The 15,880-nt window shown below is 47.5% G+C and overlaps 1 protein-coding gene across 1 annotated transcript in view; it reads right to left on the reverse strand.

Annotated features, from left to right (window-relative positions):
* LOC147732898 (nicotinamide N-methyltransferase-like) overlaps positions 1-15,880 on the reverse strand; it is a 194,452-nt gene that overhangs the window by 103,202 nt on the left and 75,370 nt on the right. The window lies entirely within an intron of this gene.

A 15,880-nucleotide genomic window follows, 5' to 3' on the forward strand; every position in this document is an offset into this window, starting at 1 on the left:
ACATGATAGCGGTACTGGGGAACCCCTGGGGCCACTATCAGGTCAGCTTAACATTGGGAATGGACGAGCCCGATCTCTGTCAAGAGACTCTGGCGGATCCCTTCGAACCAATGGCTCTCACAACTCTTCTCAGAGAGGGATGACGTCCCCTCAGAGGAGAGTGTACGAAGCGAAGGAAAGGGCAGCTAATCTGAGGATCGAAAGGGAAGAACTTGCCCTGGCCAAAGAAAGGCTTGCCTTTGCTAGAGAGCAACAGTTAAGTGGGGTAGTCCCCACTGGTGGCAGCAATGTACCTAGTAATAGGGAAAAGAGTTTCGATACGAAACACCTTGGTAAGATAGTGCCCCCCTTTAAACAAGGGGATGACATCCACAAATGGATTACTGCTTTGGAGAGGGCCTGCACGGTGCAGGGTGTTCCCCAGAGTCAGTGGGCAGCTATCTTGTGGCTCTCCTTTGAAGGAAAAGGAAGAGACAAGCTCCTCACCACAAGGGTGGAGGATGCTAACAATTACCAAGTCTTGAAGAATACACTCGTTGAAGGGTTCGGCCTAACCACTGAGCAGTACAGGGTGCTGTTCAGGGATACCCAGAAAACGCAGTCTCAAGATTGGTCTGATTTCGTCGATTGTGCCACTAAGGCTTTTGAAGGCTGGCTACTGGGTAGTAAGGTTACTGATTACAAAGGATTGTATAATCTAATTATAAGGGAGCAAATCTTAAATAATTGTCAGAACCAGTTATTACACCAGCACCTGGTAGACTCTGATCTGACCTCTCCACAGGAATTGGGTAAGAGGGCAGACAAATGGGTCAGAACCAGGGTTAGGCCTAAAAACCAGGGTGGTGACCAGAAAAAGGAATCAACCAAGCCTCAAGAGAAGGGTGGGGATAAATCCACAGAGAAGACTTCCCAAGGGCCCCAAAACTCCAACAAGGGTGGTGGGTCCCAGAACACTCCTTCAGAACAGAAGAAACCTTATTGCCATACCTGTAAACAGGGGGGCCATTACAAAAGTGATGCCAAGTGCCCTAAAAATAGCAATAAGGAAAACATACCCCCAAGTAACACTCCCAGACCTCCTGTTACCACTAGTGGTAATCCCCCAGGTGGTGGGAGTGCCCCCAAGAATGTGGTGGGCATTACTTTGGGCAATCAGGAGGACTATGGCTTAGCCAGGTTCCCTGACCACACTCTTGTCTGTGAGACTGGCATGGGGTTTGCCAACTTCACTACTGGACCCCACATTTTGGGCAAGTATAGACAAGAAGTTTTAGTGAATGGTCAGAAAGTTGAGGCATTCAGAGACACAGGGGCCAGCCTCACCATGGTGAGTGACCATCTGGTCCCCTCTGCTCAACTGACCCCTGGTTTTACTTATCAGGTGACAGACATTCATGGAGTGAAGAGAAGGCATCCCATGGCAGTAGTCAAGCTCAGTTGGGGTAATGTCACAGGGCCCATGAGAGTGGCAGTGACAGATAACCTACCTGTAGATTGCTTACTGGGGAACGACCTGGAACTCTCAGCATGGGCTGAGGTGGAGCAAGAAACTCACTCCAGAATGATAGGCCTATCCAGACAGGTTAGTGGGGCAGTAATAGCTACAGCCCCAGTCCAAGCACCATTCCTCCCTGAAAAGGTTGGAAGGGCAGTGGTAGCCACTGCCCAGGCTCAGACAGACTTTCCAGAGCAGGATAGGAGGGCTGTGACAGTCACAGCCCAAACACAGACTGAGTGCCCTCCTGAAAAGGTTGGCAAGGTTGAAATGGTCTCAGCCTCTACTCAGACCGATAGTGAGGTTGTGAAGCCTGAAACAATGGATCACTCCACTCAAACAGAGAGCACTGAGGAGGAAGAAGAGTCTTCCCCCTCCCAGACACTAGGTGAGAGCCAGCCTCCTCAGGGAACTGACTCTACCCCTGTTGAAGGAACTGCCCCAGAGGTAGTCAGGCCTAGCCTGGCAGAGCCCCTGATGGTAGTGGACCCTTCCCAGGTGGGACCCAGTCTGAAGCAGGTAACCTGCACCTCTCTACCCTGTCTCAGTCAGCCCAGGGCTGAAGAGATTAGGGAGGCCAGTGGTGGACCCAAAAGGGCCCCCTGTCCAAAAGAACCCCTTAATCAGAAGATTAGGATCACTGAAGCTGGTAAACCTAGCCAAGTGAAAATAGAACAGACTCCTGAGGGATCCCCCTTAAAAGTAGTTAGGGAACTCCCACAGCTGGACACTGTTGGGCACAGCCAAACATGGGGCCTAAAAACCCCAGACCTGACCTGTCCCTCCAGTAAGCCAAACAGAGGGACTCAGCCTCCAGCTTTAGGTAGCCAGAGGCTGACCCTGAGAGCTCAGTGCATCTCAGCTAAAGAGAGAAAGGCACGCATGATGAATGGTGGTTGGAGGAAGATGAGCCCAAAGGTAGAGGAGCCTCACTTCAGTACTCCATCCCAGCATCAGCCTTCTTCTTTCCCAAGACACACCAGAGACAGAGATTCCCTATGGTGGAGACCCTCAGATACCCTTAGGGTGAGGGGTTGCCTAGTGGACCATGACACAGGGGGAAACCAAGCCAGAGCTGGTCCTTCCTTATATGGCCACTTAGGTAATAGAGGCTTACCTGGACAAGGATAGCCTTATCTCCTTTCGTTTGGGGGGGGGGTTGTGTAGGAAGGTACATCCTGACTATGGTTGCCCCCAACTTTTTGCCCTGTGTTTTAGCTGGTTTTGGACATAGTCGACCTGGGACCCTGCCAATCAGGACCCCAGGCCTACTGCTCTCTCTTTAAAATGGATTCCATGTACCCTAGGTACATTTCCAATTGGTACTGGGCCACCTTATCAGACCCTGTAACTCAGGGCATAGGTGTACCCAGGGCCGCCAGGGGCTGAAGCATGTATTATGCCACCCCTGGCTGGCCTCCTAAATTTGACACAACTGGCTGCATGACAGCTGGGGCGAAGTCGTGTAATCACCCTTTGCTTTGGATATAGTAGCCCTATATCTAACCATACAATGGACACCCGAGTTCCTATCAGTCACTCCTATGGCAGGCCTTGACAATCCTGAAGGCAGAGTGCATGGGCTCGTGTGAACTGTGTTCTGGCCCGAGCCGAGCCGGTTGCAGCTTGCGGAGAAAAGACCCAATGGCTGTTCCATGATAACGCGTACCACATCGGTAACTTCGGTGTCGCGTTATCAAGACATGTCGAGTAAGGTGTCATACGAATCGGGGTGCTGCCCTCTCACCAACCCTGGCGACGAGGTTAGCATTCCGCCCTTCTAGAGGGACACGACATGTACGTAACTGTGAACCCCGGTTAAAGTTAACGAAAGCCTCAGCTCCACAAAATGGATGCTGCCACCACAGACACGAGTCTGACCTCCTGCTGCTGGGAGTCCTTCCAGCGAGGAGCACTTGGACAAAGGGTTTCCTGTTGAGGGCGGTGTTCGCACCGTCCCAGACAGGGTTTGTGTATTCTGGGTAGGTAGGGCTTTTGCGAGAAGGTGACTGCGGAGTGGCACCCCGGTGCTCACTACGCATCTGCCGGTTAGAACCAGTTCCAGGGGCGACAGCCCTGGCCTGGGGAAAGTCCGGCAGGGGAGAGGGGTGTAACGACCCCCCTTCCTGGTCCCACCCTTAGGGCAGGACCTAGTCATGTACCCACCCCTTTCTTTAGAATAAAGGCCGGAGCGGGGACCCTTCCAAATTAGATCATCTTTGAATCAAGAATACTTTCTACGAAAGGACTTCAAGACTCTTCTCAAGATTTCTCCCTTGTGGCTAAGGAGTAGTCACCCTGCATCAGCGGGCACCATCTAAGAACTCTGCGGTTTGCTGTAAGTCCTTCCTCAAGGAATCCGACGGCCCAGCTCGACGAGAACCGGCTTCCCTGGCACCTCTGACCTCTACCCACGTCATCAGCTCAGCTGTGATCTGTGGGTGCGACGAGACCTCGAGGGACCGACCATCATCAGAACCTGCACGCTCTTAAAACCAGCACGACCATCGAGGTAACTCTCTGGTGAGTGCTCTGGGGTCCGAGAAGCCCCGACCCTGAGCCGCTCCAGCACCGAAGTGCAGTCTCCCAGCATCTCCACGATCTGCGTGGGGCCCTTCTGCTCGCTGCTCAGCACGTTGTCTGGTCACTAGCCGCTGGCTTGTGCCCTTCTGTGACGACATCCGAGAATCATCACTGCTGGTCTGGTTGCTCCAGACTGGCCCTTGCTTCCATCTTTGCGAGAAGCACCCCGGACCCTCCTGGTCCACTCAAGACGACATCTTAGGCCCACCACGTGGCCCTGAGAACTGCCAAGGCTTGTTGCCCCATCCTGGGCCCAGCGACGCCGACAGCATCATCCTTCGTGGGACAGCTCGCACCTCCACCGTGGTCGCCGACAACGCCTCCTGGTCCGTGAGACTGCAGAGCCTAGCGTCGCCCACTCACCTGGTCGAGGTGACGGCCAACCGGTGCCTTCCTGGTACCCTCTGACTACTGGCTAGTAGTACGAACTTGGTCCCCTCTGCTTTCAGGTTTCTTCAATCTCCGATCCAGGCTTGGATCTCTACGAACTATTCAGCACTGGTCGCCGGCCAGCAACTCCTTTTCTTCCGGCTCCTGGCTCGTCAGCGAAGACCCCGACGCCTGTAAGACTTGTGCAGCCGCAGCCCTCGTGGCTAGGTAACTCGGCATTTCGGTGCCTGCATAGCCTCCTTACTCTAGGGTCCCGAGTCCCTCGCTTCCGACTTGCCTTATCGGGTCCGCCCGAGACCTTAACCTTCCCGTGTCCTCGGACACTTGTTTTTAAATTGTGCACTTGAAGTATTTGCTAAAGAGATTTGGTTTGTGCTTAGTACCCTGTCCTCATAAAGAGTACAGGGCTGTTGTGATTCTTAATAAATATACTGTTTATTTTCATAACACTTGTGTGGTGTCCTTTCACTGGGTGTTCAAGGGGTACATGTGTGGTAAACAGCTGGCTTAACACGCCCTCTCGAGTCTTTAGCCTTAGACTGCTCGTATCCACGCTACTAGGATAGCTGGTCTATAGGTTGACTTACAACCAAACACCATAAGGGTCGTTGGAACGATACATAGCGGTCGCTAGAATAGCGAACGTTGCATATCGGGCCAACTTCTCACAACCAAGGCTTGTTGGTGAAAACTTGTTGCTTCCAGGGTAGAGTTTGTGGCTGTTATCTTTCTGTGCAGAGTGGTTTCGATTTTGTTGTTCTTTACATATATCTCGGTGTCAAGTAATGTCACCCTTTCACTGCTGATATATATATATATATATATATATTTTTTGTCCTCATACGCCACTTCCCACCCCTTCTTATCTTGTAGCGCCCTTAGGTGGTTTTCAACTCAACTATGAGAGGTTGTTTCCTACTGCTTATACTGCAGGCTTATAGGCTTAAGGGAGATGGGAAGTACCACAGCCATGCCTGGTGTAGCAAAGCATATAGACTACATTGACCTCCAAGAGCATCAAAAGTGACTTAATCATCGGACCGATTTTCTTCTCACATCGTTAAAGTCACATGATTTTGAACTCCCGTTCCCCTCACCCATAGTGATTTAAAAATAAATTCCAAAACTGGTGCTTCCTGTTATTTTGACCGGCCATATCCAACTTAGCTATGCCTCTCATAGCTCTAATCCACATTAAGTCTGTCGGAGGCTCTGGCGATACCCATAATTTACATATTTCTCTTCGAGCAATCAAAATGGCATAGAAAAACAACTTAGAGTTATCATCAAGGCCCTTACCTTGTGTGTCCAATCTGCCCGAGATGATCTGTTCAGGGCTTACCGTAATATTTAGCTCCATCATTTTTGATAGCGTTGTACTTACAGCTGCCCAAAAATCTTGGATCTCTGGGCATGTCGCAAACATATGAATGTCATCTTCATTTGGGCTTTTGGACTTAGGGCATAACACCATGCCCCCATCCTTAAATTTAGCTAGCCTCTTTGGGGTCCAATATGCCCTGTGGAGGGTGAACAAGTGATTCCTCCTTAAATTTGCAGGTTTTACCACTTTGTAAAGAATCAACATATCTACTTGCCATTGTTCTTCTGTAGCGATCCTCGGCAAGCACTCTCCCCACAGGACCTCTGGTAGTTGAAAAGGGCCATCCTCCATTTCGACTATTTCCCAATACCATGTTGCCACTTCTTTTTTTATCCGAATGTTTGAAACCAGCTTCTCTTCTAACTCGTTGTGTTGTCCAATTAACTTTTCTTTACCTACCGCCCAGCTTTGTATCTGAAGATACTTAAATTTTGCAAAGTTACGACCCCAAAGTTGCTCACAGACCGCCCACGGTAACAAAACTCCTTCGCAGAACAGCTCGCCCCAAACCTGTGGGCCTTCTGTTTTTAATGCCCTTGCTAATACATCCTCCGTCCAACTTGGAGCCCCCGGAGCCTCCCAGATTGGTGCAGCCGCACTGAAGTATGGGATTTTTGTCACTCGCCTAATACGGTACCACACCATAGCTAAATCTCTTAAGACCTTCAGTCTAACTTTTTTAAAGTACTTTGGATCTGCGAATTTATACAGAAAACCCCGCAAGTGGCACTTTTCTACTTCGATAATCATAGATGGGAATGGACACTTGGATGTACAATAACCATTGGTTATGTGTTGACAACCCTCATAGACGCTAAGATGTTAAGCGTGCGGTTTATCTTTTATCCGCCCCTTCACTTGCGTCATGGCATATTCATCTGGTTGACAAACGACGTGCTATATGCCAGCCTCACCCGAGGCAACCTCTGGAAAGGGTAGAAGTGTCCAGAGAAAATGAGAGTTGGAGTGCAGTGCCACCAAGCAAACCAATTATTGCGAAAAAAAAATAAAAACAGTGTTGCACCGAAAAAACCAAATTTATTATAAAGAAGATGCACACTGCAATTTAAAAGGAAAAAATAATAGTATATTAGGTAATCGAGTTACATGATTACCATATAGCTATTAATAGGTCGACATGTTTCAGCTCTATTTGGCCCAACGGGTCTGTAGAGCTTTCGTCAGGACAAGACAAACAGACAGGAATGAATACTCACACAATTTGTGTAATTTTCAAATGTTAGTGTGAGAATTTCACACTCAGATTCCTATATGAAGGAAACAAAATTAAACAGTGTATCATGGCATATAGCATGAGTAAGAAGGTCTTATTGTATAGACCAAAACACATATGAGACAGCAACTAACCAATCTCGATTTATACTACTGTCAGCACCACTCTATAGGTACTGCAATTCACAAGAGCAAGGAAAATAGAGAGCAAAAAAGCGGACAATTCCACTGGGACAGAAGATGGAGTTTGACTATATATCATGTATGGTTTTTCTACTTTCAACATGGCAGCAAAGAGGTCCCCTATTGCTAAATTATTGGGGATTCCGAGGAGCATTCTACAGTTTTTAAGCAAAAAAGCCCAAGAATAAATTTGAAAATCTGGAGCTGCTAGACCTCCCTTAGCATATTTTCTCCGAATTTTTTTCCAAGATAGCCTTGAACCCTTGGAACCCCAGATAAATGAACCAATTTCACTCTGTAATTTAGCTAACCCCTCTTTCTCAAACATGAGAGGAATAGAATCAAATAAAAAGGTCAACTTAGGAAGCGCCATCATTTTAACCAAATGTACCCGGCCAATCATAGTTAGTGGTATTAAGCTCCAATTTCTCAATAGCACAGTAATGTCTTTCCTTGTTTTGGCCAAATTTACCGATGCTAATTGTTTTATATCTTGAGTGATTTGTATCCCCAGATATCTGATCTGTTTTTTTGAGATTCCAGGCTCCACCGCCAAATTCCAAGCCATAATTTCAGTTTTATCGGAGTTTAATCGATATCCTGAGACTTCTCCAAACTTCTTTGTAATGCTTTCTATTTCGACCAGTGATTTTGTCAAATTCGATGGTAAAACTACAATATCGTCCGCATATAGCCCTATCTTCCTTGACCAGCCCTGAAACGTAAAAGCAGGGATATTCTCTGTCTCTCTTATTTTGCAGGCCAACGGTTCGATATAAAGGTCAAATAAAAGCGGGGAAAGAGGGCACCCCTGCCTGGTTCCTCGCATGATCCTGATAGATTTTGTAAGAACTCCATTAACCAATACCTTGGAATTTGGCGTGTGATATAATCGTGACACAATTTGAAGAAAGTTTTCCCCTAGCTGAAGATGCTCTATTAAAATTTTCAAAAACTCCAAATTTACACGATCAAAAGCTTTAGCAGCGTCTAAAGCCACCACCGCCAGAGGAAGCTTCTGCTCGACAGCGACATCTATACTACCTATCAGGGAAAACGTTAGTTCATTTAGGTGTCTACCTTTAACAAATCCTTTTTGGTCTTCTTGAATAAAGTACGGAATCACTTTGCCCAGCCTATCAGCCAGGATCTTGGCAAACAACTTATAATCACAGTTTAAGAGTGAGATAGGTCTATATGAATCCATATATTTCGGAGACTTGCCAGCTTTAGGTATGACGATTATGTTTGCCTGGTCCCATGATGCAGGAATCTCCTTTTTTTCAGAAAACACCTCATTGAACACCTTTGTTAGTAATGGTGCCAACCCCTGCATCAAACTCTTATAGACTTATACAGGAAGACCATCGGGCCAGGTGCTTTGCCTTTTTTTGCCTGCCTAATACCTTTCTCTACCTCTTCCTGCCTGATCTCTCTGTTCAAAACTCTTCAGTGTTCTTCCGTAGAGGGCTTTAGAACTCTGACCCATTCCTCCATCTCCTGCCTGTCCGGATGCAGATCTTCACTATACACTTCCTCAAAGTGATTATAAAATGCTTCCACAATCTCATTTGTGTTTGAGGCTAATTTTCCTTCTACACCAACCTTGATCTCTTTTATCATATTTCTAACCCGATCTTTCCTAACCTTCCATGCTAGCAGTTTGCCTGGATTTTCCCCGTATTCGAAATGATCCTGCCTGATCCTCTCCTTCACCCTTTTATTAATCACGGCAGTGAGTTGTTCCTTTACCCCTTCCAGGTCTTGAATAATCTCCTCCTTAGGAGCTACCCCCGAATTTATAATAATAGTTTCATACTTTCGGATTTCCTGTTCCAAACTCCGTACTTCCTGGTAGTATTCTCTCCTTCTCTTAGCCCCCAGGGTTCCCAGTCGCCCCCGGAGAAAAGCCTTGGTAGCCTCCCATACAATGTCCAATCTAGTTGATCCTACATTTTGTTCGATAAAGACCTCAAGCTCCTGTTGAAGGGACTGCATTACTTCCTGATCGTACAGAACTGTGCGATCTAACCTCCAGACCGAATCCAAGTCGCATCTCCCAATTTCCAATTCTAAGGAGACCGCTGAGTGATGGGACAAATGAACTCCTACATGTACAACCTCTTTCACTTTATCCGTTATTCTTGCATCTAATAAAAAGAAATCTATTCTGGATCTGTGACTGTATTTTTTATTGTAGTATGTATATCCAAGCCCAGTCCCGGCCAGCCTCCTCCAGATGTCGCATAACCCAAACTGCTCTATTAAATTTTTAACACTGGCCGCCATTTTGCAATTTCCCAAAGCTCTACTGTTCGCAGATCTGTCAAGCTTGGAATCCAGTACTGTATTAAAGTCCCCTGCAAGAATTACGTAACCTGACAGCCCTGTCATCTCTTTTGTTAGTTCTACCAACGGGGTGACATCGTCCTGATTGGGGCCATAATATCCAATAATATTATATAATGATCCCCCTATCTTTAAGGTCACGATCAACCACCGGCCTTTCTCATCCGCTATGCTACTCTCTACCTGGCAATCAAGCCCATTTCTAATTATCACAAGTATTCCTCTAGTAACCCTTGTTTGTGGTGAACTATAAAAGTACCTTATCCACCGAAGTCGACCCAAAAATTGTTTGCACTCCTCCTCCGTTAAATGAGTCTCTTGAAGGATCATTATGTTTGCTGAAGTATCTCTTAAGTACTTCAGGATCCTGTCTCTTCTCGCTTTTACCCTTAGACCATTAACATTCCATGACACCCATCTCACCATCTGTGTTTTTCCCCTCGTGCTCTTACCCTCCACCATCATATATTGATTTCGAATTTTTTAACCTCAAGGTGGTCCGTAGCACACGAGAACATTTTTGTTTTTCACCCCCCTTCTACCTATCCCACCCCCCCACGCCTGTGCCCTAACTGTCCCCCTCCTCCCCTCCATATCCCCCCCCCTCACTGGGAGAACCCTTCCAGATTCCTAAGGCCCAAACCTAGGCCATTTGAGTGCCGGTCACCAGCAGACGTGCTACCCAAACTTCTATAAATAACCCTTTTTTTTAATGTTTTATACTGATTACGCAACCCGTGAGTTCAACCTACATCAATTAACTATGCACCACCACCCTGACAGTGCTCCAGGAAACTATCCACGTCTTCCACAAATCTGAAGGAGTACATTTTATTATTCCACATAACTTTTAAGAAAGCTGGGAATTTTAACTGCACCGTCGCCCCCAATTTCCTTAGGGGCTCAATTCGCTTCCCCAGCTCCCACTGCCTATTTGCTGTAACTACCGACAGGTCCGATCTGATCTCAATTTTTGCTTCCCCCACCATAAGGGAGCCCTTCTTCAATGCCATGGCGAGGATCTTTTCTTTTAGGCTATAAGTGAGGAAGTTAATCAAGATCCTTCTAGGTTTAGATAGATTTGGATTCAGTCTGAAGAGATCGTGGTGGATCCTCTGTATATCAGCAGTAATCTCCCCTTCAGACTCTTCTATCTTCAGTTCAGATTTTAATAAATGGACCACAAAACCTTTAAAATCTTCTCCCTCCTTTCCCTCTGGAAGCTTCAAGACTTTCAGGTTATTTCTTCGCTGCATGTTTTCCAACCTCTCTAACCGGTCCTCGTAAGCTCTCTCTCTAAATTTAACCTCATTGAGCTCCTTACAGTTATCTTCCACTGCCGCCTGCATCTGCATTATGTACACAGTGTACTAGCTTTTGCAGGTGATAAATTACTGTATCCGCCATACCTTACCATCTGCCATAGTTAATTCCTTTGTAGGATTGGCGATTTGGCACACTTTACAACTATGGCATTTTGTGAAGCCTTTTGTTTTAAGCCACATTTCCTTTCTTTGGTTGGTTCTTAAGTGGCTGTGAATTAATCGATCTTTAAGATTGGTGGCTCTACGGTACGTGATGGTCGGGTGGTTTCCCATTAATTTGCCAACTGTGTTGTCCATTTTGAGGATTTTCCAATTTTTTCTTAGAATCTGTGTGATCTCTTTTGCCTCTTGGGTATAACCCAATATTAGGCAAATAGGTTCCTCCGCTGTTGATGTATCACTTGGTTCTTTTGGCGTTAGACATTCAGTTCTGTTTTTTTCATTAGCTCTTAGCCAGCATTTGTTTACGATTTTACTGTTGTACTTCCTCCTTAAGAATCTGTGTTTCGTTTTCACACTGTGTTGTAGCCACTCTTCATTTTAACTGCAAATTCACCTGAGTCGGAGAAACTCTCCATTAGGAATGCTGGCAACCAAGGCTTGTTGGTGAAAACTTGTTGCTTCCAGGGTAGAGTTTGTGGCTGTTATCTTTCTGTGCAGAGTGGTTTCGATTTTGTTGTTCTTTACATATATCTCGGTGTCAAGTAATGTCACCCTTTCACTGCTGATATTGTAAGTGAATTTCAGGTTCTCCATACTTGAGTTTAGCACTTCAAAGTATTGCTGAAATTCGAATGTATATATATATATACGTCTGAACTCTACCTCTTCAGCATATCTGGCATTGAAAAAGGCATTACGCCGAAACCGGTCTGCCCAAACTGAAAGGAAAAGAAAGCGGAAGGTCGGCCCCGCTGTACTGGCACGCCTCTTGATTAGGTGCTCCGCATTCACCGACGAACTTTATGGACTACGTGCAAGCACTGCAGAAATGCGGCGCCCCCCCAAGCCTGGACTTTGTGTGGGCAATGGGGAAAGAGTAACAGCTGGTCTGTTGTGGATTTGGTCCGAGGGATGCAATTCATCATGTTCCACTCAACTGACGGAGGAGCGGGACAAGCTGAAAACTGACTTTGTCAGAGCACAACTGTGTGCTTGTGGGGGGTCACTGCACCTAGCTCACTGGATTTCAGAAGTCTGCGGTTCCTTTAATTGAGTGGGAGACACACTGCGAGTCGTCTTGGGCCAGGGGAGGGGGAAACAACAGAAGACCTCCCCCAGTGATGTCATCCGTTTTGGCCCAATGAAAAGACTCACCTGGTGATTTTACCTGCCCGCGAACGTCCGTCTGAACTCTACCTCTTCAGCATATCCGGCATTGAAAAAGGCATTACGCCGAAACCGGTCTGCCCAAACTGAAAGGAAAAGACAGCGCGAAGATGTTTCAGTGTTGAAATTGGTGGCATTAAATCTTCTCGGAAACAAGTCCAGCATGTGTCAGCCTGTTTTTTAAGAAAAGCGGAATTGGAGGTGATATATATATATATATATATATATATATATATATATATATATATATATATATATATACAAACACTATTTGCCTGTTGAAAGAGGGCCACACAAAGGTGAATGTAGTACGCCTTTATTCTGTTTGCAGGAAACAACGGGAACAGCTTGATGCCTCGCAAGAAGTATGAGTCACGCCCAACGCGTTTCATGTAGATCACTTCCTCAGGGTCTTCGTGCTCTTGACTGAGTTCAAACCTCGGCATATAAATAGTTCATTATCCAGGCCTGCCATTCACACATGTCAGGACGGAAAATAACTATAAAAGTAAAAAAAAAACACAAACACAACCAAAACAACTGAGAAGCACAATGGAGGTAGCCGGAGCAAGTACAGAGGACAACCAGAATCCCACAAACCCTACGGAGGACCAGCCTGGGACCTCGGGGTCAGGGAAGGGCAAGGAGAAGAAGAAGAAGAAGAGGGAGACACGTTTCAGTCTGCATGAAAACAGGATCCCGATAACGAAGGTGACACTGCCACTATCTAAATGCTATTGGTGAAATTGTCAGCACAAAATGTTGCACTTACACTTGTCTGAGTGATGTGCTAATGCAGAGGAGTGACATGCACACAGGGAATGTGTCTTGGAATGAATTCATCCTCATCATCATCGTCCGGTGCATCTGCCACATGGATCCATGGAGCATTGGTGCGTACACATGTGTTTTGCAGCACACAACATGCAATGATCATCTTGCACACTATTTGCGGGCTGTAAAGGAGTCTTCCACCTGCGATATCCAGGCACCTGAAACGTGACTTTAACGCGCCAAATGAGTGAATGTAAATGTAAATGTATGTGTCTTGTAAAGCACACTGCTGCCCTGCGGCGTCGTGGCGCTGTAGACTGCTGGGGAACCCGTCCTGGCTATCCCTGTGAGATGGTCCCTACTGGGTATCTCCAAGGTGAAACCAGGCATCCCCGGCGAATGTGGGGGGCCGTTGTAGAGATGAGGCAAGCTAATGCCCAGAGTTGCCGAGTGTGATCCCTGGTTAGAGTAGGCACCGAGGCGAGAATTATCGAGTCCGCTGACCCTGGTCCACGACCCTGCCGTGTCGGGAATTGAACCCTGGTCCCGGGCCGTTCTCTGCTTCCGGGTCTGCCGCCTCTAACCAGTGAGCCACACCACTCCACAATACCCCAGGTGCACTTGTGGGCCGCATTGTACTGCCTCTGGGCCTGGGTGTTCGGGGCTCGGAGGGGTGTCATCATCCACTGGCAGAGTGCATATCCTTGATCAGCAGGGACAGGGGAGAGAGATGTGTCAATCGGTGGTTCTGCATTATGTGTTGGCAAGCTTATCAGTATATTGGTGTGTGATGTGTGGGACTTTGTGGTTCATGTTTGACATGTCTTTCATGTGGCAAATGAGCTGCATCCATGTGTATTACGTTGCCTCACAGCTGCTCCTCACTCCCCCAAGCCTATTTACTTGTGAGCGCTGTGCGGTTGCATCACTGGCACTCCTAAGACACACCATTATCATGACTGTCTGCGCATGTCCACATGCCTGACAACAACACTGTGATATTGGCCTTTGAAGGTGGTCGGCCATGCTTACAGGGGGGATGACATAGCTACATGTCCAAGGTCTATCCCACTGCCTGAGGTAACATGGTTGCGTCCATTGTCTACGACACCACATACACCAGCAGTATATGTCCACATGGACATGTCTGTGCTCTACATACTTGAGTCTGTCCAGCACCTCACCACCTCACTTGGCATTGTGTTCATTCTGATTCATGGGTCACTTTCCTCGTTTGCAAATACCTGGTTCCCACCTCTCACCACATCCCGCTATTGTGTGGCAGAGGTGCCATGACGTGGATGGTTTGTCTACATGGCTTGCTCCTATTACCACAGTTCATTGTGCTGTCATGTCTCGTAGGTGGGCATGTTGTTTGGCATGTTGTATGGGATGTTGTAACATGTGTATTCCCACCATTGTGAGTTGCATGGTTGTGGAGTCGAGGTGTGTGGTGTGTTCATTTGGTACTTACCAACGAACAGTGCATTTCCCTAGGTGCCATCCTCGAAGCGCTGGTTGATGATGGACTGATGATGCATGGGTACTTTGGCGACGACGTTGGTAAAGAGTTCCCAGTGGTCCACTATTGCCTTCACATTGATGGAATGCGTGTGCTTTCTGTTGATGTAATTGTGTGCAGTGTCCGCAGGGGGCACAAGTAGGACATGTGTGCAGTTAATTGCCGCAACACGTGCGGGAAGCCAGCTTTGGCGTAGAAGCCTTGCTTGGCCTTCAGCTGTTCCTGCGCAGTGTGGGGCAAGTGAAGGTGCTGGGGTACCAAGCTGATGATGGCATCCAAGACAGTTGTGATGAACTTTGATAGGGCTGGCTTTGAGACTCCTCCAACTCTGGTGGTTGTTAGTTGGAAGGTACCAGAGGCCAACAGGTGCAGCACAGCCAGCAGCTTTGTCTGAGGTGGGATGTTGGCTGTCCGCTGTGTTGGTACCATCAGCCTGTGAGCAATGTGGGTCAGGATGCAGAGGATGGTTGTCCTTTTGAGCCTGTCGTCGGCAATGACTTCCTCTGGTGTGTTTTCGGAAGGACCGCTGTCTTATCTTGTGCTGCCTCGGTGGTAGTCCGGGGGAAGGGTTGCAGTGGAGGTGGGGGGCTGAGGGGGGGGCCTGGGTGTGGTGGCGGTGGGTGTTGTGGGCCTCTTGGGTGTCCAAGCTGCATGTTCAATAGCTCCATGACATGTGTTGGTCTGCCGATGTGGCTCTGGGCTGGGCTTCCTTTCATAGTGCATGTTGTCGTCCTGCTTAAAACTAGTAAAAAAGGGGGTGGTGATGAACAGAGTGTCTGAATTGAGCAGTAGTGTTTGTAGTTTGGTTTGCCCTGTTCCCATCATGCACTGGGACAGGAACAGACTAATTTGCATACAGCCAGGTTCTGAAACTGGGATGGTGCAGTGAGCTAAAAAACGGTGTTGAATCTAGCCCTGATCTCTTGACTGAGTGAGAGTTTTCTGCTTAATTCAGAGACTCTGTCCCTCACCACCCCTTGTTGTAAATATTTTTGTCCACCCTAAGCGTGGAAGGGTATACTCAGATGTGAGTCCCTTGCTCATTGCACCATCAGGATTCAAGCAAACCGGGCCGAAGACGGCTGTAATGCCAGAAACCGGTCCCCGGGAGCTTGTTTCCTTCCCAGTGTAAGAATTGGCTTTTGTAGTTTGGTTTGCCCTGTTCCCATCATGCACTGGGACAGGAACAGACTAATTTGCATACAGCCAGGTTCTGAAACTGGGATGGTGCAGTGAGCTAAAAAACGGTGTTGAATCTAGCCCTGATCTCTTGACTGGGTGAGAGTTTTCTGCTTAATTCAGAGACTCTG

The sequence above is a fragment of the Lissotriton vulgaris genome, chromosome 2_1 (genome assembly GCF_964263255.1).
Source record: "Lissotriton vulgaris chromosome 2_1, aLisVul1.2, whole genome shotgun sequence".
In the NCBI taxonomy this organism is placed as follows: domain Eukaryota; kingdom Metazoa; phylum Chordata; class Amphibia; order Caudata; family Salamandridae; genus Lissotriton; species Lissotriton vulgaris.